The 22,669-nt window shown below is 47.6% G+C and overlaps 1 protein-coding gene across 1 annotated transcript in view; it reads left to right on the top strand.

Annotated features, from left to right (window-relative positions):
* Positions 1–8,439: 8,439 nt before the first annotated feature.
* Ngf (nerve growth factor) overlaps positions 8,440–22,669 on the top strand; it is a 51,419-nt gene continuing 37,189 nt past the window's right edge. Inside the window, exon 1 of the mRNA XM_048442214.2 lies at positions 8,440–8,495. The gene's annotated coding sequence lies outside the window, so the exon portion shown is untranslated. The remainder of the gene's footprint in view (positions 8,496–22,669) is intronic.

The following is a 22,669-nucleotide window of genomic DNA, read 5'->3' as shown; positions in this document are numbered from 1 at the left end:
CTCACTTCCTCCCTGGCGCTTGGGCTCTGGTTCCTTGCAAGCAGCGAGCATACACCTGCTTGGTGAGCCAGAGAAGCCTGTCTGTCAGGAAAATGCCTTCCCCCAGCGCACTTCCTTCTTAATTAAAAATAACATTTTTTGAAAGTAAAATTACCCAGTGTGTAGAATCAACAGCACAACAATAGCGGTGATTAATCTGTCAGGGGTTGGATAATGGGATGCTAATAGGGAGAAGTGGACTCCTGATGAGGATCAAAGTCACCTCTGCATATGGGGAGCTTTTAAAATTAGAATGACGATAAATGAATCTCCACCTCGGAACAACCGCGACAGCAAATTTCCCACCCCTTTAGGCTTCCAGAATGTGGGCGAGAAGAAGCCTAAGGACACTGGCAGCACAGGAACTGGAAGCTGGGGGAGAGAGGCTGCAGCCTGAGTCCTCGCCTTCTGCTCTTCCCAAGCACCTGGGCCCACTTGCCGACTCAGGATGACAACTAAAGGCTCTCTCCAGGCTCTCTCCATCTGCCCAAATCCTGCTACAGCCCGCTGGACCCGCCTATAACAGGATACAGGTATGTGGGGAGGGACAGTGTAGACAGGGTTTACATGCGCCTGGGAGTTCAAGAGGGTAGGGAGTATACCTGCCTCTATGCAACAGCTCTGGGCAAACTCTCCCATAAGCCTTCGGGAGCAAGTTTGGTTTTAATTTACAGGTGCCGAGCTCCAGAAGCTTCCTAGATCTAAGGTCTTCTAGCTTCTCTCAGAGACAGTTACATGCTAAGGAGAAAGTGGATTGTGACATTTTCTCAAACAGCCAGCAAAAGTTCAAGATGGAACCAGAGAGGATGCATGTCAGCAGACCATTCTGCAGCAGCTAAGAATGCAGAACCTACAGCGTTCAGGCACGTACCTACTGCATGCTGGCGTGCTGCTGGAATCGTGGCTAGCATGCATAGGGAAGCTTGCTAGGGTTTGGAAAGAGAGAGAGAAAACAGAGGAAAGCACAAAGGACTTGATGATAGAGTCTGGAACACCGTGGAGGTCCCATCGAAGGAATGTGCTCTCGCAGAGGTAGAGGACCCCTAACTTAGACCAGGACAATTGGGATACCTTTGGGATTGTGTCTCTCTAGGGGTGAGGTAGAGCTGAAGGAGGGCCAGGAAATGGTGAGTGACCCAGGAAGAGGGGGAGAACACATACAGAGGCACAGAAGAGAGAAAGAGAGAGAGAGAGAGAACAATTTTCAAATGTATACAGATTTGTTTTAGCGTTCTATCCCTTAACTCTGAGATGCCCAAACAGCCCCATTCAATTCACATTTTACTTCTCCTGCCTTTCGAAGCTAGCTCCAACCCCCCTTCTGTTTCCCCTAAACTACAATTGTCCTGAGAAACCAATGGACAACCCAAGACTGTTTTCTGAGAGTAGCATCAATTGAGACTCTGTGGTGCAGCATGGCTGAGGTTCCCTGGACCAAGACAGCATCTGCCAGACTCAGAATCGATCAGAAGGTGACGTTTTGTTTAAATCAGGACTCCCGTTACCTGAAGCGATGGCAGGTGTTTGCCATTTGCAGTGCAGCAGCTAATCTGGCAATTTGGTGCCAAGGACACACACTGCCAGTGCCTTAGGGGAGCCCCAGGAATGCCACAGGTCCCATCCACAGTGCTGCATACTGAGAAGGGAGACAGCCTGGGATAAATGGGACTGACTGGCAAAAGTTGGTTTGAGATACCTGACCCTTGTGTGGTTCTATAAGAATCTGCCCAAGTATTAGTAAGGGATAGTTATTGTCAAGAAAAATATACGGGCTGTAGAGACCAACAGAGTAGCCCTTGATGATTTGCTGATGAGTTTTAAGCCACTTGGTCAATCCTGTGAGTATCGTTCATTCTTTCATAGACTGTGCAATTGCTGAAGATGTAGAGCATGCCGGTGTTGTGAGAACTACCGGGGTTTGAAGTTCTTAAGGGTTTTAGAGTTTAGTGGAGAAAGCTCTCTGCTGCAGAGCATGGTGATTTGCCCTTGTGATCTCAGCGTTTGGGAGGCTTAGGAAATAGGACTGCCGTGAGTTCAAAACCACCCTGGGTTACAGTGGGCGAGCATGGCTCACAAAGAAAAAGAGAGAGAGAGAGAAATGGGAAGGGAGAAGGACAAGAGAGAAAGAAGAAGAGAGAAAAAAGAAGAGAGAGAGAGAGAGAGAGAGAGAGAGAGAGAGAGAGATTCAGCTTGTTGCCTACTGTGTGCACATAGTGAGATGTATGTATACCTTCTTTTACTTTTCCCAGTGTGTGATCTGCTGTCTTTCTTCCAGAAGCATGTGGTTTTCATAGACTGCTTTTAGGATTGCTGCAGTTGGAACATAGAAAGAGCCAATATTCATCTTTCCACATCAAGAATAGAATTTCTGAGTCTGTAGCAAGACAATGCTTTTGAAAGCCAAGCATTCACAAGTAAAAAGAAAAATAAGTTTTCTGAATTCCTTTAGCTCCCGTAAAGTATTAAGGCTGAAGCTCGATGCCTGGTGGTGGCACACGCCTTTAATCCCAGAACTCAGGAGGCAGAGGCAGGATGATCTCTGTGAGTTTGAAGCCAGCCTGGTCTACAGTGTGAGTTACAGGACAGTCAGGTCTACACAGAGAAATGCTGTCTTGAAAAACCGAAAATAAAAAATAAAAACAAAAACAAAAAAAAATCAACCAAACAAAACCAAAAACAGCAACAACAAAAATGAAGCTTGGCGGATTTGATCATAGAGTCTTACCATAAACTTGGGGTAGAGAGAGCTCAAGATATGACTTAGGAGGGCTCTGGTTTCAAAGACCAGGAGAAAGAACTTCCTGTGATCCCAGAGAGGGGTGTAAAATTGGAAGGATGGGACAGGTGAGATGCTCACCTGCCAGGGACCTCATTTTCCCTGTCTTTGGCATACACTAATGCATGGGGTTGAGCATTATAGGAGTAATCAGGTAGGAGGGAAGCAGAGAACACTTGAGCAAGTGATCTGTTTCCCCGAGCTCTGACCTCTGACCTCTGACCTCTGGGAGAAGCCCCATAGTTGGCTTGGCACTAACATAGTACTGGAGGGACAATGTAATTTTGTTGTGAGATGAACCTTCAACATAGATTTGGAGACAAAGTTGGGGCTGTTTACTTCAGCCTGTGTGCGGTATTGAGAGGGTGCTAGCCTTGACATTGTTCATAAATCTCCCACTTCTGTCCTATCCACACATTTATTGTTACAGATGCCCCACAAAGCCCTAAACACCTTTGATCCCCAGACCATCACCACATGAGCTCCCTTTGATGCCGCTTATCCATGGCTGGTACTATCATCTACCTTGCCAGACAAACTAGGAATGCAGGAGCATCCATGAGACCCTATCTTCTCGCTCACTGCCCCTTACCCTGCCATTTCTTATTCCCCAAAAAAATTTACACCCTAAATGTATTTTGAATGAGTGACGCTGTGATCCTAGTGCCTGGGTCAGGTGGTCATCACTGTTGATCTGAACCGTCACTACTGGACCCACATAGTTTGCCCATATGTGGTTTTATCACCACTTCCCAGGCCTCTCCAGACCTTACACTAGCACTCCGGATTCACCAGTAGCTACCTCATGCCCCATCAGTTCTAGGCTGGTTCTTACCCCTTCTTGTTCCAAGACATTCTTTCTGTCTCACGTGGCACCCTTCCCAGAATTCTTTTTGTTCTTACTCATGTATCCAAGCACAGACAGTATCTCATCTTCACTTAATAAACATGTATTAAGTGTGTTCCTTTAGTCATACAGACTATTATAGAGTCATCTTGAAAGGATGTCAGTCTTGACTTGGGGGAATCACAGAAACTTTACTATTGGAAATGTGAATGAAGGGTCTAAGGAATGCACTCAGAAGAGGAGGAATGGGCTAGAAGAAGAGGCATCAGGGGGATGGTGTTTGAAGCCTTGTGAACATATTTAGATGTCAGAGGTAGTATCATTACTTGTGAAATGAACAGGAAAAGAAAACTCCCAAGGCCAGAGCTAGAGCAAAGCAAAGCAGAAGCAAAGAGGAGGATGGGGGAACAGGTGACACAGAGCCCCTGAATCTCTTTAAAGAATGTGGAATTTAGGTTAAGAACAGCTAGGACAATAATGAAGGCTCATTGAAGTCCTAAGTTGGTCAAAATCTGTATCCTTTGAGTGTGCACATCTTGCCCTGTTGGTTTCCCATTCATTTATGGGTCTGTTTTGGCCCTGCATACTGTGTGCTTACATGGCAAGAACGTTCCTTCTTGACCTCTGCTTCCTTTTATCTAAGTCCTGCCCCCAAAAAGATTTTATGGAGTATACTGAACTGGATTTCTAAGGTTATAGATGAGGTTCTGTCCTAATGCACCTCTTGGGTGGCCCACAGGAATTTCTCTACTCAGGACCTGCATAGAGGCATACTTATGTGATCCACAGGCTCCTAGCAGACACTGAGGACCTGCTACAGAGGCAGACACCTCTGAAGACAGTCCCAGGGACATCAGCACCTGATCTGGGTGGCTCATGTGGTAGCCATGAGTCCCTAGGGATCTTCGAGGGAGCAGAGTCAATCAAGACTGAGAAAGGGGACGCTCACAGTGGTCAGGGACAGGATGTGATCCCCAGAGACATATATGGCTCTCCTTGTGCCTAAGGAGACTTTGGGGGCTCTGTGTCACCTGTCTCTCCATCTCCTCCTTGCAACTTTCTTCTCTGGCCAAGTCTTCAGTGCCCAGAATGGGACTGGGCAGAACAGGCTCTCAAAAACTACTTATTTAATACATTTGATCAACATAATTATAATTTTATAGTGGTTATTAATCACTACAAGCAGTGGTTCTCGACCAGTGAGCTGAGACCTCCACAGGGATCGCATATCAGATATTTACATTACAATGCATAACAGTAGCAAAATTACAGTTACGAAGTAGCAAAGAAATAATTTTATAGTTGAGGGTCACCACAGCATGAGGAATTGTATTAAAGAGTCACAGCATTAGAAAGATTGAGGACGAACCATTGGATTATAAGTGTTATGACCCTAACAAGTCAGATCTTTCTCCCAAGGTCACATCAATGAGCCAAAACTTGCCTAGTCTAAAGGTGATGGTTTTCTGAGCCACAGTGCCCCTATAGGACAAGAGCGGAATTGCCCTATCTCCAGCCCAGGAGCATCTCATAATGAGACCCTGCAGGAATTCTGGACAACAGATGCGGAGTCTTTGCCTAGCATGTATGAGGTTCCGAGTTTTGTCTCCAGCACTGCAAAAGCTAGGTGTGTGTTGGGGGGAAACACACCTATCAGCCTAGCACCAGGGAAGATGGAGGCAGGAGAATAGGTAATTTAAAGTCATTCTCAGCTATCAGTGAATGGGCGACTGGCCTGGGTGACATGAGACCCTAGCTTAAAAAACAAAACAAAACAAAACAACAACAACAAAAAAAAACAACAGAAGAATAAAGAAAAGAACAAGAAGGATGGTGGATGGAGTTTGAGGGTCAGAGCTGAGATGAAAGTAGTCCTTGCCCTTGTCCCTGTGGGTGTCTAAGACGAGAAACTACCTAGCACTGTGCATATAGAAGACACTGTGACCGAGAGAATGTGTTTGAGAGGGCTATGACTGGGATCTGGAAATCAGGCGAGCACACTGGAAGGACGAGTGTGGCGTGGGGCAGAGGCAGAACAGGAGGTCTGGGCCAGGCTGTGTTGCTGTTGATGAGGCTCTCAATGGCTGCCAGCTTCTGCAGCCTCAGAAATAACAACAATTACTGTACACACCACAAGCTGTCCTCCAAGTCAGCAAATGCATCAGCTGCCGGTTATTTTGATACCCTGGATAAAAAGCTCTTTCGAGAAAAATCTAGTACATCAAAACATTCTTATTCTCTGCCTGTCGGCACCATGCCTTCTGGCCACTGCCCTCTCGGCTGGTTTCCATTCCAATAAATGTAGCTGGTTCCGACCTTAAGGTCCTTCTCTCGGTGACCCACAAGGAGACTTCTGTTGGAGTCCGTGAAAGTGGAAAAAGCAAAAAGAGAAGGCACCTAACTGTGGTCGCTAGAATGAAGGCTGACCTACTATGAAAACTGCTGGCAACCAACCCAGGGTGGATGGATTTTCGACACCCACAAATGGATCTCAACATTTTTTTTTTTTATCCAACACTCATACTAAGACCCTATGCTAGGTCCTGGGGAGACTAAACTGTGTTCAGGGTCTAACAATCAAGCCATCATGGGATCAACTGTGGCAGCAGGTGTCACAGAATCTCCTGGTATGCAGTACAGAGTAAATCATTGCTTGTTGTTTACAGATTCATGATCAAGACTCTTCAAATTCAAGGACATAAGTGGATCTAGTTAGAGCTAGCAAAAAAAAACCAAACAAACAAACAAACAAAAAAAACAACAAAAAACCCCAAAACTCTTTTTAAACCAGAGTTTGCCATGAGAATATATATGGTCAACAATTTAGGGGCAGGATGGCTAGGCTTAAATTTTACTTTGTTTTAAAATTTCTCTCTTGAAAAAAAACAAGTACTTCAAATCCTTTTGTCCTTCAAGGGACACCACAAGGAAATATACAAAAGCCCCACATTTTACGACCAAACTGAGCAATTCTGTAATTTTTAATATCACCTCTAAATTTCCAGGCAGTTATTGTATGGAACTGGTGCTTAAAAAGCTAAGTTATATGTGAAACGGTTGGTGAATAAATGTATTGTATTGTCTGGAAGCTGTTGGCTGTTTGAATAACAATGGGAAGTTCTCTAATAGACCACCACGACCACGATGCCCCTTCTGCTTTCTGCCATGCTGGTGTCCCCTGGCCTCTCACCTTCACTCCTAAAATGTGTTGATCTACTAGACTGTGTCTGGGCCATATAGAACATGCTTAGCAAAGCGAAAGCGAAAGCTCACTTCCAATGCCAGTCCTTTCTTCTGCCTTCATCTTTCCCAGAATGCCTACAAATGAGATGAAGGTGGATGTGGGGACAGAGGTATAGACAGAAAGAAGTCGAAATCCAGATGGTTGTAAATTCCTAGGCAGATCCTCTCTTATTGTTACCGGAACCCTGTGCCTAACTACATCCCAGCTGCATGGAGCATGGTACTTGCCTGGGCAGCACTGACAAGGTGTCACCAGCAGTGGCAGACTTGGTACTTCAGCCTCCCTCTGTCATTCACCTGCATCCATTTCCTCCTGTGGCATTCATGGAGCTGTAGGTGGTGGCATGCGACATGCTTTTTCAAAGGAAGAAAAGTCTTTTCACAAAGTTCAACCAGCAAAAGGTGTGTGTGTGTGTGTGTGTGTGTGTGTGTGTGTGTGTGTGTGTGTGAATTTTCAAAGACATTTATTACAATTGCTCACGCACATTTGGTGAGAAACCTGACTTTAGATATATTTCTGCCTTATTGATTTTGGGGATAAAATGAGGTGGAAATATACCAGGAAAGGGGGAGTTTAAGTCAGGCAGGACTCCCACCAGTTCTGAATCTATCAGATCTAAGAAATTCTGGAGGGCCAGCTGGGAGACCCCACCTTAAGTAAGTAGATAAAAGGGGTGAAAGGGAATTGGGGTGGGGTCTGGGGTGGGACAGAGGGCTTGGTCTTCCACTGAGTGTGTGCTCACCAACTCTTAAAATCTGATGAAAGCCATGAACCCCTGATCTAAATAAAATGTAGGCAGCACACACAGACACAATTCTACCTACACTATTGGAGGGATTTGATATTCCGGGAGACTCCTGCAATCCCAGGTCTTAAGGCTGGCTGTGGAAGTGGGGTATCTAGACACCTAAGGCCCTCTTCACTTTGACCCCAGACAGATACACCCCTGTCTGGACATTCCAGTTAACTCTGCTTCTGCCTGGTTTCAGAGAACCCCCTAGGGCTTGCCAACCCAGGGAGCTTCCTGGATGTTCTTTCATCCCTCAGATTTGCAGGAAGAAGAACACCTGATTGTCTGGCCACCAAGGGAGACCTAATCCAGCCCAGAAGGCTAGCAAGGCAGTGAGTGAGCCAGGGCAGAAGGTGAAGAGACTCTAAGTCGGCCAAGCAACTCATGCCATGCTCAGCCTGTCGGCTCATTGGTGTCTGGGACCAGCTACCCTGCCTGGTGCCCTAGAAACTCTCCCTCTGCCAAGGCGAACCCGATGTATTTTCATTTGACCTCAGAAGGTTTGAATCCTTCCCTGGCTGTCTTTTCCTGGCTAGGTCCCACCAGCCCTCCTGGAGCTATCCATCCCTTGTCACCAGGACCCCTGCAGTCTGGCACCTTGGGTACAGTCACAGCAGGTGCGGGGATGGGTGTGGGGGTGGGGCAGGGAGGGAGGGGTAGGATGGGTGGGGGGGGCAGGATTTGGAGAGGGTGTGACTCGAGCCAGGGAGGAGGGGCTAAATACATTCAAGAAGCCTGTTACAGCAGTTCTGTACTCCAGCACAGCAGAGAGCGCCGGGAGCCGGAGGGGAGCGCGTCGGTGAGTCAGGCTGCACTGAGCCGAACCCAACAGGGGTGCAGCGCGGTGCGGCGGGCTGGGGTTGCTGGGCTCCTTGGGACGGTATGCGTGGATCCCTGTCTGGCGAGATCTTGTGGGTTGAAACGCAGCCCTGAAATAAGTGCCCGGAGTAGATGCAGGAACGTGAGTTCATGGGCAAGCAAGGGAGGTGAAGGGAGTGAGGGTCTCTCTGATCGTGAAATTCGCTGTCCCAGGATATCTGGAAATCCCAAAGTCAACACTGGCGCCTGCAGAAACAGTATTGTCTTGCCTAAGCTCTCCGGCTAGAAGGGAATAGCGCTCAAGAGAGCCTGGAGAGAGAGATGCGCGCGCTGCGAGCGCGCTGGGGTGGCGGAGCAGTAGCCCGCGCAGCCGAGGGCGAGTGCACAGCGCGCCGGCTGGGGAGTGCGCAGAGTCCCGAGAGTGCCACGCTGCCCTGCCCCTGGGTAAGAGGACCTGTCGCCCAGGGCGCGCTAGACTCAATCCTTGTCGCGGGGCTCAGAGTATAGATTGTGGGTGCCAGGGGTTGATTCAGGGAGCTTGGGTTCCAAGTGCCGAGGTCCTGAGCGCCAGGGTCCTCGGTGGGGCCTGCTGGGTATCTCAAGGCGTAGCCCCACTGCTTGGGTCACCCAGTACATTCAGCTGTTTGCTGCCAGGTGTGGCAGAGACTGGCACCCGGCATGGGGAAGGGCAGCAGTCGCTCTTGGGTTCAGGCAGAGAAGCTGCAGCGGAGAGAGATAGAGGACTTTGGGGTCAGGGTGTTGTTGCAACTTGAAGCCAACGTAAACATGAGGTTTAGTTAGTTCGGTTGGATTACAATGTTCTTGTTTTCATAAAACTTTTAGAGATTCTTAAGGAAGGTGTTTTTGGTTTGACCTTTTTCGTCAGGTTTACTTCAGAGATTTCAAGAAGCGCCTGCTTGCTAGGCTGGTTTTTCCAATTGTTCCAGGCTGGGAATTGTAGCAGTTTGAAGGATAATTTATGGGTGTTTCGTGCATTCAAGTGTATTACAGCAAAGTCTTTTGGGTGCTGTTGGTATTAAGGGAAACTCAGTGCATGTTCTCAGCTGCAAACCAAAATACTGCTGTCCTGGGTGCTTTTGCCCCATCTGTCATGGGAGGCCGGTGGAAACCCTGGAGGAAAAGACACTTGATGTATTGCCTACCCTGCATCCATCCTCCCTGCATACTCTCTCTGCCCATGCCAATCACCCTCCCTGTAGTTGGCCAACTGAACCTTGCCAGCTCAGCTGGCATGAAGAGCCACGGTGCCCCCCTCCAACAACTTCTTCCTAGGGTCCCAGACTCCTGAAACTGTGTTATATTGGTCGGAAAGGTCTGTACAGTTGGCCCCTGCCACCCTTCTGAAGTAACCGGTGTTACAGTCCCCAACCACATGAACCTTCTCCTCTCTGCCGAGTCACGGGCCATATTAAGTCTGATGGGTTTCATCTGTGGATTAAGGCGTGTGTCAGCCTGGTCATCTGAATACTAGTTCATCATAGACAGTCTTCCCAGAGTTTGACAGGGGACAGGCATCTGTAGGAGAGGATAATTTGGGGGATGAGGCCAGCACGGCTGGTACCGACATGCAGTAGACCTGAATGGTCCTTGTACTGGGTAGTTGAAGGAGGATGGGTTAATGCCACATTCTTCTGTCCCTTTCCTATCATTTCCCCCAATATTTTAGGTAGGTAGGGAGAGAGAGAGAGAGAGAGAGAGAGAGAGAAGCTTCCAAGGGAAACTGGTAAGAGGTAGCACACATAGGAAGTCAGGGTCTCTGGGGCATGGGGCACACGATTTGACAGAGCTATAGGAGTGACTCAGAGGGTTTTATAGCCAGCTGACATCACTACCATCCCTGGACAGCCACCCCCAGCAGCCCAGGCTCATCAGAAAGTCGTTTGTTTAGGACAGTCACCCATGCTGGTGACTCTCAGTTGTTTACTTTGAACCTTTAGCAAGGAATGGGCTTTCACTTTCTCCTCTTATTCACTTCCCAACCCCCATGCCCTGAGGGCGGTGAGAGGAAGGGATGAGGCCCCCACGCTCCATTCTCCTCCAGGGAGAACTCTGTGCCCGGACCAGAAAGGGGGCCCCAGCTGCCAACATCAGCAAGGAGACTAGGGCAGGGCAGGGCAGGGCTGGAGCCCCAGGGAAGTTTCTCATCGTTACTGAGATTCAGCTGATGAGAAAATCACACACTTCGAAACAAGTACTGAGCATGACAGCTGCTCACTTGTGGAGCACAGGGTCTCCGAGCTGCAGGGGAAACAGAGTATAGCTACTGCTCTTCTTTGCTAGGAATGTAACTGAGCTGTGCCTAGACGCCACACAGCAGTAAGAGACTGAGCCAGAGTCCTGGCCATTTGCCTTCTCCTAATAAGAACGTCCAGGCACCTCAGTATCCAGAGCAGGCCGTCCACAGACAGGAAGTAGAAGGTTTGCTGAGGATATGCACAAAGTCTCTGGTCATCTGAGAAGCAAAGGACCTGTGTTTCCAGAAAGTGTCTCTTTTCTTTCTTTGACTGGCACTTTTCATATCTTATACACTGCTGCTGCTGCTGTCTCTCTCTCTCTCTCTCTCTCTCTCTCTCTCTCTCTCTCTTAGCCAGTTCTAAGATTAACCATGAGGGACTTTGTGTTGTGTCATAGTGATGTCAGCCAGATAAATAAAGAGGAACGAAAACCCATCCTAACCATTTCCTGGGATGTTTGCTTCTTGACAGTGGGATGGTTATGGTTATGATTCCTGATACCAAATTGTGAGATGAAGATAACTCTAAAACTAATGTTCAAAATATAGAAAATGAGGCTTTGGAATCACTGACCTTCCAACAGGGAATGCATAACGTGGAAACGTTCCAATTTCAGCCAAGGAAATAGTCCTTCAGTCACAAGGTTTAGACAGTATTGGAAAAGTGAGAATTCACCATAGAGGCTTGGGGCATAGTTTCTTGGGGCTATTGTGTTTTCTTTGCTCTTCTGTGGACAATATAATGATTTTTGAGGAATTTATGTAGACTGTTTGCCTTAGACTGTAGGGAGAATCAAATTTAAAGGTTGAGATTGGTCTCTTGGTTAATTTTTCCTGTATTTTGAGTAATCTTCCAATGGTAGTTTTCCAGTTGTAAGAACGGGAAGGCAACAGTCTATGACTGTGAGCAAGTCATTAACCTCATGAAATCTGAGTGATGTATTGCATGGTCCCATTTGTCAATGGAGCCATTGACACATCAGGGCAATTCTTGGTTAAGTGTGCCCACTCTACACACACAGGAAGTTCAGTGTCCCTGCCTTACCTACTAAATGTCAGAAGTCATGATGTCAGCTGAGTTTGCCACCATGTATAAATGGTGCTTACAGTTAAGAATTCCCTTGGGAATGGAAAAAAACACCCTTTTATTGAGGCATCTATGATGCCATCATAGGATTGGGACTTCAGAAGCCCTAGTCGTTGTCCTCTGAGTAGCAGCATATCAGACTTAGTGCCTCCATCAAAAGGAACCTCAGTGTTATGATCCTGCCAGGTGTCACCCTCTGCTTTCTGTGACTGGAATTTCACTGCAAATGGCCCACAGCAGAAGAAAAGCAAAAAGAGTCAGGGAAAGATACGGGTATCAGAACAGGGTATCTTCCCCCTCACCCATATGCTGTTGAAAGCACAGGCAGATTACTCAGATAGATCCCAACACTGAAGAAAATCCTTCCTTGTTAAAGAGGTTATACTTTGGCAGTCTAAAGCAGGAAGCCTTGCACTCCCAACCCCGCACAGACAACATGTAATACAACGTGAGTACATGCTCATCACCCCGCACTGACAACACGTAATACAATATGAGTACATGCTGATTTCCTGCACTTACAACACGTAATACAACATGAGCACATGTTAATAGTAAATGAATAAAACTAGCCAAGCTGTGAGGACAATGAGAATAAAGAATGTGCCATCTGAAGAATAAGCTAAGGATACTGCTAGAGGCACTGGTGACAATCTCAAATAGAATAGCTCACATTATCCTCACCTCTGCCCCAAGCTTTCACTTGGGGACAAAAAAAAAATTAGAACCTCGTGTTTATTTATAGTTCAAATGGATAAAAAGAGCATTTTTGGAGGATGTAATGGAACACACATTTGCTACTTATCCCAAACTTAGTAGAAACAGAAGAGTAAATTAATGTGGAGGTGCTTAGATTTCAGAGTTGGTTCTTAATGAGATCAAATGGAAAAGAGAAGAACCAGGAGACAGGTCAGCATGAGGACCAAACTTCAACTCTCCAGTGCCCATCTAAAAGCCACGTGTGGTGACGTGAGCCTGAGATCTAGCACCATGGAGGCAGGACCAAGTGCATCCTTGGGACTTGCTGCCACTTAGTCTAGCCAGATGGGTGACCTCCAGGCTCAGTGAGACAGCCTGTTTCAAAAAATTCGGCTGAAGAGGGAAGAGGAAAACATTGCACACATGTTTGCATGTGCACGTGTGCTCACACATTTGAACACCCACATGTACACACGGGGTGGTGGGGCATGGGATGTTTAAAGGATGACAAATGAGGCTAAGCTGATGGCACCATCTGCCAGGTCGGACTAGCTACAGTGCTTTCCGGGTTGCCCAAGAGTCTGGCAAACCTTTTGCACGTGCAGCAAGTCTTTTGATGGGTAGGGGTGTGAGTCAGAGTCAGACAGTCAGGACTTCCGTGAAAAGCCAGCCGCTTGAGAAGCCTTGGCACGGCCTGGGTGCCTCTTGCAGGTGGAATCCCGACGAGCGGCTGAGTCTGGCTACGAAGTTGACTGGAATGCACAGCCCAGGTTTGGCTCAGAAGCTATCCCATGCTGGGCAGTTACAACCCACTGCTACTGGAATCCTTTCCCAGTAACCACAAGGTATTTGCTATCTTGGAGGATATTGTAGAAGGCACATATTCTCTGCTCACCCCTAAGTTATTGAAATGGGAGAGAGCATTAATGCACGGCCAAGGCCGATTTTTCCTGTTTCTGTTGGCTGTTCCTTCAGTAGTGAGGGTTGTTGCTCTCCATGCTGTTCTTAAGAAAGCCCAGAGACAACAGTCCCTACTGGTAGAGGCAAGAACTCAGCTTGCCCATATTAGAGAAGGGGAAAGTGTCACATCAGACCTGTGGTTTATGGCCAACTCTGTGGTTTAAGCATCGTTACTCATGAAGTGACTTGCAGCTCTTTCCCTGCTCGGACTGGTGAAATGATACCCCATTTTTGGATCTGAGTAGACCTGGCTCAGAGGCCAGCAGACGGAGGTACTGCCTCATCATTATGAATAACCTTGAGTTAAATCCTCCATGGCAAGTGGGAGATGCTAGGAAGGACAGGTTCCCTCTGCATTATGATCATGGGTTTTAAAAAAAGAATACAAATAATTACACACACACACACACACACACACACAGAGAGAGAGAGAGAGAGAGAGAGAGAGAGAGAGAGAGAGAGAGAGAGAGAAGACATCTTACTGTTTTCTCATTGCCTGAAAGAGCTCAGCTAACTAATTAATCAGAAAAGGAGTTAACACGCCATGGAGAACAGAGGCCCAAAGGACCAGATACCTCCCCTGTGTACAAAGTCCACATCGCTGTGGTCTGGCTGCTATGCCAGCTTGGTTTGTGTGGCTGGAACACCAAAGAGCCTGGCACAACAGGAGCTTCCCTCGCTAAAGCTCTGTCTCCACGTGGAGGCTGAGGAGAGCCTGGCTTGTAGGGCCTGACCTCCCTCTGCGGTACCTTCTCTTGAGTAGGTCAGCATCACGTGTGAGCTTCATGTGTCTCTGTCTTTAGAACACTTTGCTGGGTTGGGGGGACAAGAAATCTTTTGACAGCCTTGAAGTCTTCTCTAGGCATTGACTCATTTGTGTCTTTGGGTTTGAAGGGACCGTGTGTAATTAGCATTCTCACTTGGATGGGATTCCAGCCAAACATTTCCTCTTCTGAATTCTGTCTTCTTCATTGTATCTGAGCAAAAAGAGGCCAATAGATATTTGTTTGGAATTTTCTTTTGGAGTCAAATGCTCCTCAGACTTTGCTGCCAGAAAACATTAGACTGTTCTCTTGAAATAAGGCCTCTCTTGAGAATCGCCATGTTTCCTGGTAGTTTTAGGGGTGCTTTGGTTCCCTTCACTGCCTAACGACCCCTCTGCATGTCTAAGATTGTAAGAACCTTGTCACAGTTAGAAGGGAAAGAAAGGATATGGCAGTTGAATGCAAGCTCCCAGATGTAGGCCAGGGCAGGCAGCTGCTGCTTCCACAGTTAGCATTTGATTTTATTCTTTCAGCTGGCCTTTTTAAAAAATATGCTCCTCTCAGTGGGGCACCATGGGGGACATGTGACAAACACGTAATTGTGTAACAAGGATCAAGTGAAAACTAGCTCCTGAGGCTCACCAGGTAATACACCAGAGTCAGCCAACAATGGACTAGGAGCAACAGAAAATTAAAAGCAGCATGCCCCACTGTGAGGGGATAGGCCACATACTATTTTTCAGAATTTTAGGTCCAGTGCAACCAAAATTTACGACTGTTTGAATCATCAAAACTTTGAGTTTGAATGTATCATTTTGTCAAAATGTCCCTATGAAGTGCTGTGCTCCTTTCCTTTCTGTTGCTGTGATAGAACACCGTCCAAGATAATGTATAGAAGCGTTTGTGTGGTTTATGGTTCCAGGGGGTGGGAGTCTATTGCAATAGAGGCAGCAGGCATGGCAGCCGCAGGTGAGAGCTCACAGCTCCACCAGCAAGCAGGAAACAGAGAGAGCAAACTGGGATTGGCGTGTGGTTCTTAAACCTCAAAACCCATCCCCAGTGACATATTCTTCCAGCAAGGCCAAATCTTCTAAACTGACCCAAACAGCATCACCAACAGGGGACCACGTAAACAAACATCTGAGCCTATGGGGGACATTCTCCTTCGAGCTGCCACACTGGGCCTTCTGGCATAGGCCTGTCATTTCTGATCCACTAGAACCAAAGACTCAAGGCCTGCCTGGGCTACAGAGTGAACTGCAGGCCAGACTGGGCAGCCTTAGTGAAACCTTGGCTCAAAATAAAGCATAAAGGCAGATCAGAGGTCAGCGGCAGGCCTGAGGCTCAGTCTCCAGTCCTAGGGGATAAAGCAATATCTGTGAGAAGGCTCTTTATCTTTTGATCCAAACTCTCACTTTCCGAGTAGTTACCATCTCCCAAAGGAGAACGAATTGAGTGGTCCTAAGCTCCAAATGGAGAGGAGGTGAGGAGCCAGGAGATCCTGGAAGTCTCAGGAGTGGGGAGGGTCTGTGGGGTTCTATGGAAGTCGAGAGTCAAAATCCATCAGAATGGGCTTTGTATCATTCCAACTTCTCTGAGTTCTGCTCAGCGAGCCTCGGTTCTCTCATCTGTGAGAAGGGATCAGAGTACTCGCTGCAGAGGGCAGACACCAGCTGGGAAGCCCTTTGCAACAAAGCCTGTGACACCAACTTTTTGCTGTTGATGCTTGTGTGGGGGAAGCTATTAGAAGCTGAGGTGGTAAGAAGGCAGGGCTGGTTTGACTCCCAAGGGTCCCTCACAGAATTTAGCATTCAGCTAGTTGCTTTTCCAGGACCCAGGCTGCCCTACCTTGTCTGATCCCTAAAATCACAAGAGCTAGCTATAGGCTCTCTGGTCCTTTCCTGCTTCTCTCTAGGGCCTGTGGCTGCTTGTCCAACACCCCCATCAGAATCCCACCCCTTAAAAGCCAAGCCAGCGCAGGAAAAAAATATATGTGTGTGTGTAGTGTACTAAGTTAAAAGTTGTGCCCAGGAGTCTGTACAGACATGCACAGAAAATATTCAAGGAATTCTTAGGAATAAAAAAAAATCACAAATCTGGATTTTTGCATGAAGACATCACAGGAACATGTTTTCTCAATTACTGTGCACATTTCTTAGAGTGAAGTCACCAGTCCCCAGCTCCTCGGGCTTGACTAGCGCTCAGCCACACCTGACCTGGAGTTCACTTTCCATGACTTAATCTGATTTAGCCATCCCAGCCACTGCCCCTCAGCATTGGATAGGATCATCCCCAAACCCTAAAGCAGGGTGGGTGGTGCACACCCCTACAAACAACGCGACGTCAGATTCTTGCTCTTGCCATGAAAGGACAGCGTCCCACAAGCCCTGGCCTTTTCTTGTCCTTTAGCGTGTATTATTAGATGGTGACCACACGTGGCCTGATGGAGCAGATGAATTCCTGAGTTTCTGAAATCAGAGGAAATAGTCTCTTTTGCAGAAAAGCATGCATCAACTGCCTAAAATATCACCCATTGGAGCCTGTGATCGGCAATTGTGTCCTCTGGATGGTTTCCTGAGCTGACTCGTTTCCAACGCAGTGGCTTTGTCAGATAGTTCTAATTTCTGAGATAGTCTATCAATGATGTCCCCTTGGCAGAAGGATGATCAGAGTACACAATTAGGAGTGTGCTCAGTGCAAGACCCTGCTTGCGTCCACTGAGACCAGCAGAAGGCTGAGAAAGACTTCAGATCAGTTGTCTAGAGGAAGGAGAATGCTTTCCAAAATCCAGAGTGAGACCCGCTGGGAGACTTGGAGATGATTTTTCACATTATTGAGAATGATACCATTCTCAATAATATGAAGGGAGATAGGGGGAGAAGAAAGGAGAAGGAAAGAAAGGGAAAGAGAGAGAGGAAGGCAGAGAGGGAGGATGGATAGATAGATTTGGGTGAAAGATTTAAAAAGCAATACACATTGGGAGTAGCCCTGAAATCCTGATTGCAGTTGTCAGTTTCTGTACATGTGGAAGTGTTCCGATTGGCTAATAATGGGAAACGTTTTCTATTCAGATTATGAGCTATAGTATTTTAAAAAAGAAAAGCGTTGAAAGCCATTGGCACAGACGACAGTGTTAGGAGGGGCACTGAAACAGACAGCTTTGGGGTTCCACTGGAGCTCATCGTATGGTCTCGGGTAACCTTGCTTCTCTAAGTGCTGGTGTCTTCGCCATCGCAGAGATGCTGCATAGATCAAGACGAAAGCAAGCGAAGCACTTGGTGCTGTGCTTGCCCCTGGCAAGGTGGGGGCTTCTGTGGCTCAGCTCTCATCTGCTTTCCCCTTCATCCTCTCCTTTGTCGCCTCTCCTCCTTCCCTCCTTCTCCTTACATCACCTCTTCTGTCCTTTCCTTGGTCTTCTGCTTTGTGACCCCGCATCTTCATCAGAGCTGTCATGTCTCTATACCTGAGCGTTGCATTTTCTCTGCAAACCCAGCAAAGAAGCAGCAAGGATGACCTCACTTCCTGCCCCACTACCCCATTTTACATGTGCAGAGCCATCTTACTTGGACGCTGTTCCCTTAAATGTGACCATGATAGTGACCATGCAAGAGAGGCCAGGCACCTGTCTCAGCCACTGGTAAGGGTCAGAAGGATGCTATGGCCTTCCCTAGTCCTGTAACTTTGGCCCTGGTGGGGGTGCAGGTCCAGGTGACTTTAGAGAGAGCTTCTCTTCTTGCAAAAATCATCCTTTACTTCAGTGCATATCTTTAAAAAATAACAGGACTGAAATACCATTGCAATTTTGGCAGTTGTCAAATTTCTAAAGAAATCCCTGACTAGGCCAGAGGGCTGAAGATTTTCTCATGATTCTCTTGGAACCTTTAAGCTTCTTTCCTAATAAAAGCATCTGGAAGGTCAATGTGGACACTGGAGGTGACATCTTCAAGTAAGACAAACCTAACTTTGCCCTCAGCACAGCCAGCAGTTGGTTCTTGGCCCTGGCTGCTTGGGTTCTCAATGGAGGGCACGGGAGAAAGTGACCCCCATGGTTATTGGACTCTTGAGCCAGGAAGGTGACTGTCCCAATTTCCTTGAGAGCCTGGCCGATATGGCCCTGAGGGCAGATCAGTGGTGACAGACTGCCTGGCTCTTTGCTTGTTGAAGCCTTGCTCCCCTCCTTTGGCTCCCCCTCTTTGCTCCCCCGGGGCTCATTCCAGCTCTTCTAGTGAAATGTTCTTCCTCTAGGCAGTTTTCACCACGAAGACTCAAGGAGAATTATTTGTGACGTCTCCTCAAAGGCAGCATTCCCGTCCAGACCAGACACTGATTCCTTCCAAGCAGTTTGAGATTGCAGGACAGTTGGGCAGGAAGGAAACTGATCTGGTCCTCAGGGAAATTTGGGGTTCCATCAGGGTACCCAACTCCTTTCTTATCATCAGTCCCTGCAGAACTAATGGCTCTATCAGGTCAGGTACAATTTCAGTGAGAGTCCGAGCGAAAGACAGCCACTTGTCCCATCAGATCCAGGTGGATAATACCGAGCCAAGTTTCCAGGAGTTGGAGTGGAGTGGAGTGGGCCAGGCTGGACAGAAGAGTTTCAACTCCTTGCTGCTTCACAAGGGCTTAAGGGAAGCAAACGCTGTCTGACTTCTGCGCCACAAGGAAGAAAGAAAAAGTGTCTAAAACTCACCATGACAAATAGAATCGCTTGTCCCAGAAATGACATGCCACCGAGAATGAAATAAATTACCTTTCTTTTTGATCTGGATTCAAGGGTGTTGTTTCTGAGCCGTCCACAGCGAAAGTGCAAACACTTGGCAACGGTTTCCGTGGCCCCTTGGAAGACGTCAGATGCCAAAGCCCAACTCTGGATTTTATGCCCATGCGTCAGCATCCCTGGATCTTGGAAATGAAAGAAAAATATGCTAGGAGTGGGTTATTTTCATTTCTTTTTCACTTTTTTTAATGTCCTTGATTTTGAATTTTTCCAAAAAAGAGCAAGATGTGTCAGGAAGCATGGATCCTACAAAGAAGCAAATATTTCTCAAAAATTTCTTTATCTAGTGCCTTTGCTATGGGGAAAACAAGTAATTTTAAGTCACCATGGTATACAGAATGCTCACTGACTTCTCCTTTCAACTCTGTTGATGATTTCCAATTGTAGAATTACGTACAATGGTAGAGTTTTGACCTGCATCATGGGTGCTAGGGAAAAGTCAGCAAACCTGCCCGCAGTATTTGCTTTATGACTTGGGAAAGATTTTACATGAGAAAGAAAATTTCCAATGTATCCTGAGTTTGGTGACACATTTAAGAGACTAGAGGTTAACGCACATTCGTTTTTGTAAACAATCGGTTCTTATCATATACCATCTAGACTGGGCAAACCACCGAATTCTCTAAGGCTGTTTCCTAATCCATGGAATGAAGGTAGTGTTCACTAGCAGTCCCGGGGCCTCACGCTATGGATTTACAAAATACCCAAGCCACAGCCACAGAGGCCAGAGGTGAAGGCCTGAATGGGCAAGTGGGGCTCCAGGGGACAGCTGACTCTGTTCGTGGTTGGGTGTCACGAACCCCACATGAGTCACTGTCCATCTCAACAGCAGGAGCAGGTGCAGCAGCACGCCAGGAGCCTGGGAAGTAGTGAGGTGTTCTGGCAATGGTTGCGCTGGGAATTAAGCAGGCCCTGGGAGACGGAGTTCAAGAGCAATGAGGAAGAGGCCAAAAGAAGGAGCCAGAGTTTCCAGGTTCTAGTTCCAGGGGCGGGGCTTGAAATGCCCATGATGGACATGCATGGCTGTAGCTGCCTGCTCGTCAGTGTTCCCACATATCAGTGAGGCTACTAGCAACACACCATCCTTCATGGAAGGGTCAAGAGAGACAGCTGTCAGTCATTTGCTGTCCCGCAGCATGGGTCTGCAGCACAGGTCCTGTGCCTCCAGCGGTGTGACACAGAAGCAGAACAAAGATGAGTCTGAGGAATTCCCCGAGGACCTGGTGGCCTGACTGAGGACATCTCGAGGTGCCAGGATGACCTGGAGACACTACTGTTCCTCATCCTTCATGGGTCTCCGCCTATGTCTCCTTTTCTGCCTTCTCTGTCTCTTCCTGACCTCTAAATGCAAGTCCCTGGAGCTTGCTTTAGGATTCTCTTTATTTTCCAGATCATTCTCTTCCAGGATGATGTCATCCTGCCCATCATTAAACCCGACCTAAGATCCTGGATGTCTGTTTCCGCTCTGGACCTCTCCCCTGGGCCTTAGGCCTTAGAATAGAAGAGATTCTACAGGCACGGCCACTTGGCTAGCTAATGGACTTCTCAAACTTAAAATTTTGACCCCTCCCAAACCACTTCCCTAGTCTTATTCTCTTCCCACAGAATAATGTAGAAATTGTCCTCGATTCTATTTTGCTCTTCGCTGCTCCCATCCTAGTCTCGCTGGGTCACCCTCACGGTCCAGCCACTTCCTGCCACTTCTGCTGCCAATTCAGCCTGCGCCGCCCCTGCCGCTCAGCGCCATTAGCTCCCCTGTTGCTCTTGCTCCCCTGAATACAGCATTTCTACCCAGAAGCAGCCAGCACAACACCTTGCAGGTGGAAATCCTGCTGTGGTCTTTTCTCAGTCTCCAATTGCTTTCCTTACACATGCTTGGTGCACACCTGCATTCCCCGAATTTGGGAGGCGAGGTGGAGGAAGGAGGGTCAGGAGTTCAAGGACATCCTTGGCTCCAGAGCTTGCAGCCACCTGAGCTACATGACCTTGTCTCAAAACCACGTCTTCGCCAGGAACTTATCACAGTGCTCCTTCTCCAGAGCTCATTTTCCTCTGTGGGGACAGTTGAGAATACTTAGAGACAGTCTGGATTTTCACAAAATAGGGAAAATATTGCATCCAGTGGGTAAAGACAGAGGCAGAGCTAAATATTCATAGGATCAGTGCACAGGACAGTCCCCCCAATAAAGAAAGGTCTGGCTCCAAATGCGTGTAATGCTTGTGAGAAGAATAGCGTCCTAAATGAGCCAGACTGACTGACCCCAGCAGCTCCTGTCACTCCTGCCTTTACCTGCCACACCACGATGATCATGCTGTGACCTAATATACCGTGCACAGCCTTCTCAGGATCCTGGCAGGTGTTGTTTCTTCCAGTAGGATCATTCATACCCACTCGTCTATGTTGCACGAGTTCTAAATGGTCTTAATAATAAAAACCCGGAACCAGATATTGAGGTAAATGCTGAAAGATCAGAAAGACAAAGAGACAAGCCACAGTCAACTCTCACCTTGCTAATTTCTCAGCCGAAAAAGGGCCAAACTCCTGTCTCCTGCCTTGTATTCCTCTCGCTGTCCAGCCATACCACTTCCTGTCTGTCTGTACAGACCTCCAGGCCTCTGTGGTTAACTAGTGGCTAGCTCTGCCCTCTGAGCTTCAGGCAAGCGTTATTTGTTAGAGAACAAACAAGATAGCACCCTATCTCTATGTATGGCTGACTTCGCTCATCATTTTGGTCTGCCTAGATGTCACCTGCTAACCACTCTAATCTGAGATCTGTCTCCACCCCCACCAAATCCGGCCACGCCCATCTGCTGTCTGCTTTGTTTATTTCAGGGTACTCTTAGGATTTATTTCCTTCTTTTACTGCTTCTTCCTAAAGAGTAGCGAATGAGGGCTGGCCTTGGCTGTGTTCATCAAAGAGTTCATCACATGGTAGGACCTCAAAAAGTATTTGCCAGATGAGTTTAACAGATAATTGAGAAGTATGACAGAGCTGTGCCTTTGCTGTCGCAGGTCAGAAAAGGAGGCAATTAGTGCTCTCCAGCTGTTTGAGGAGGTGGCCATAAACGACAGTGCAAGTTCTTGGGTCATCTTTCCTTCTAGATGCAATGTCCTCCAACGGAAAGGACTTGGCCGCCATTTCCCCCTCAGGTACCTATGTGTCTGTGGGCAGCTCTCGTATGGAAACAGCTGTGGACTTAAAGCTTCCAAAGGCTAAAGAGCTAAGCTGGAGGCGGAGGGCACCTGACACCCTTGGAGAGAGGTCTCTGGAAATGGGTGGGGGCAAGTCAGAACCAACAGGAGCAGGATCACCTCTGGGTGATTAGGAGAGAGGGAAAGGAGGGTCCTGGAGAAGAGCCTCTGCTCCACTGTTCCAGGATCACAGAAAGGATGGAAGGGTTTCTGGTACCCACAGTGCAAGGGTTCAAACAAAGAAGATGAGTTGGAAGATGAGTTGGAGCTGAGACACTAGGAAGGTAGGTGAGGAGAGGGCATCCAGGCAGAGGTCTGGGCTGTACGGTCACACTGTGACTACAGAATCGGTAACGCGTGGTATCATATGAAAAGCAGTTCCAAATGCTTGGACCCACTGTCCAACACCTGTGCTGGAGT

This window comes from Myodes glareolus, chromosome 17 (genome assembly GCF_982192425.1).
Source record: "Myodes glareolus chromosome 17, mMyoGla1.1, whole genome shotgun sequence".
Taxonomy (NCBI): Eukaryota; Metazoa; Chordata; class Mammalia; order Rodentia; family Cricetidae; genus Myodes; species Myodes glareolus.
Note: the sequence above shows the minus strand (reverse complement) of the source record. Positions and strands in the feature narration are given on the sequence as shown.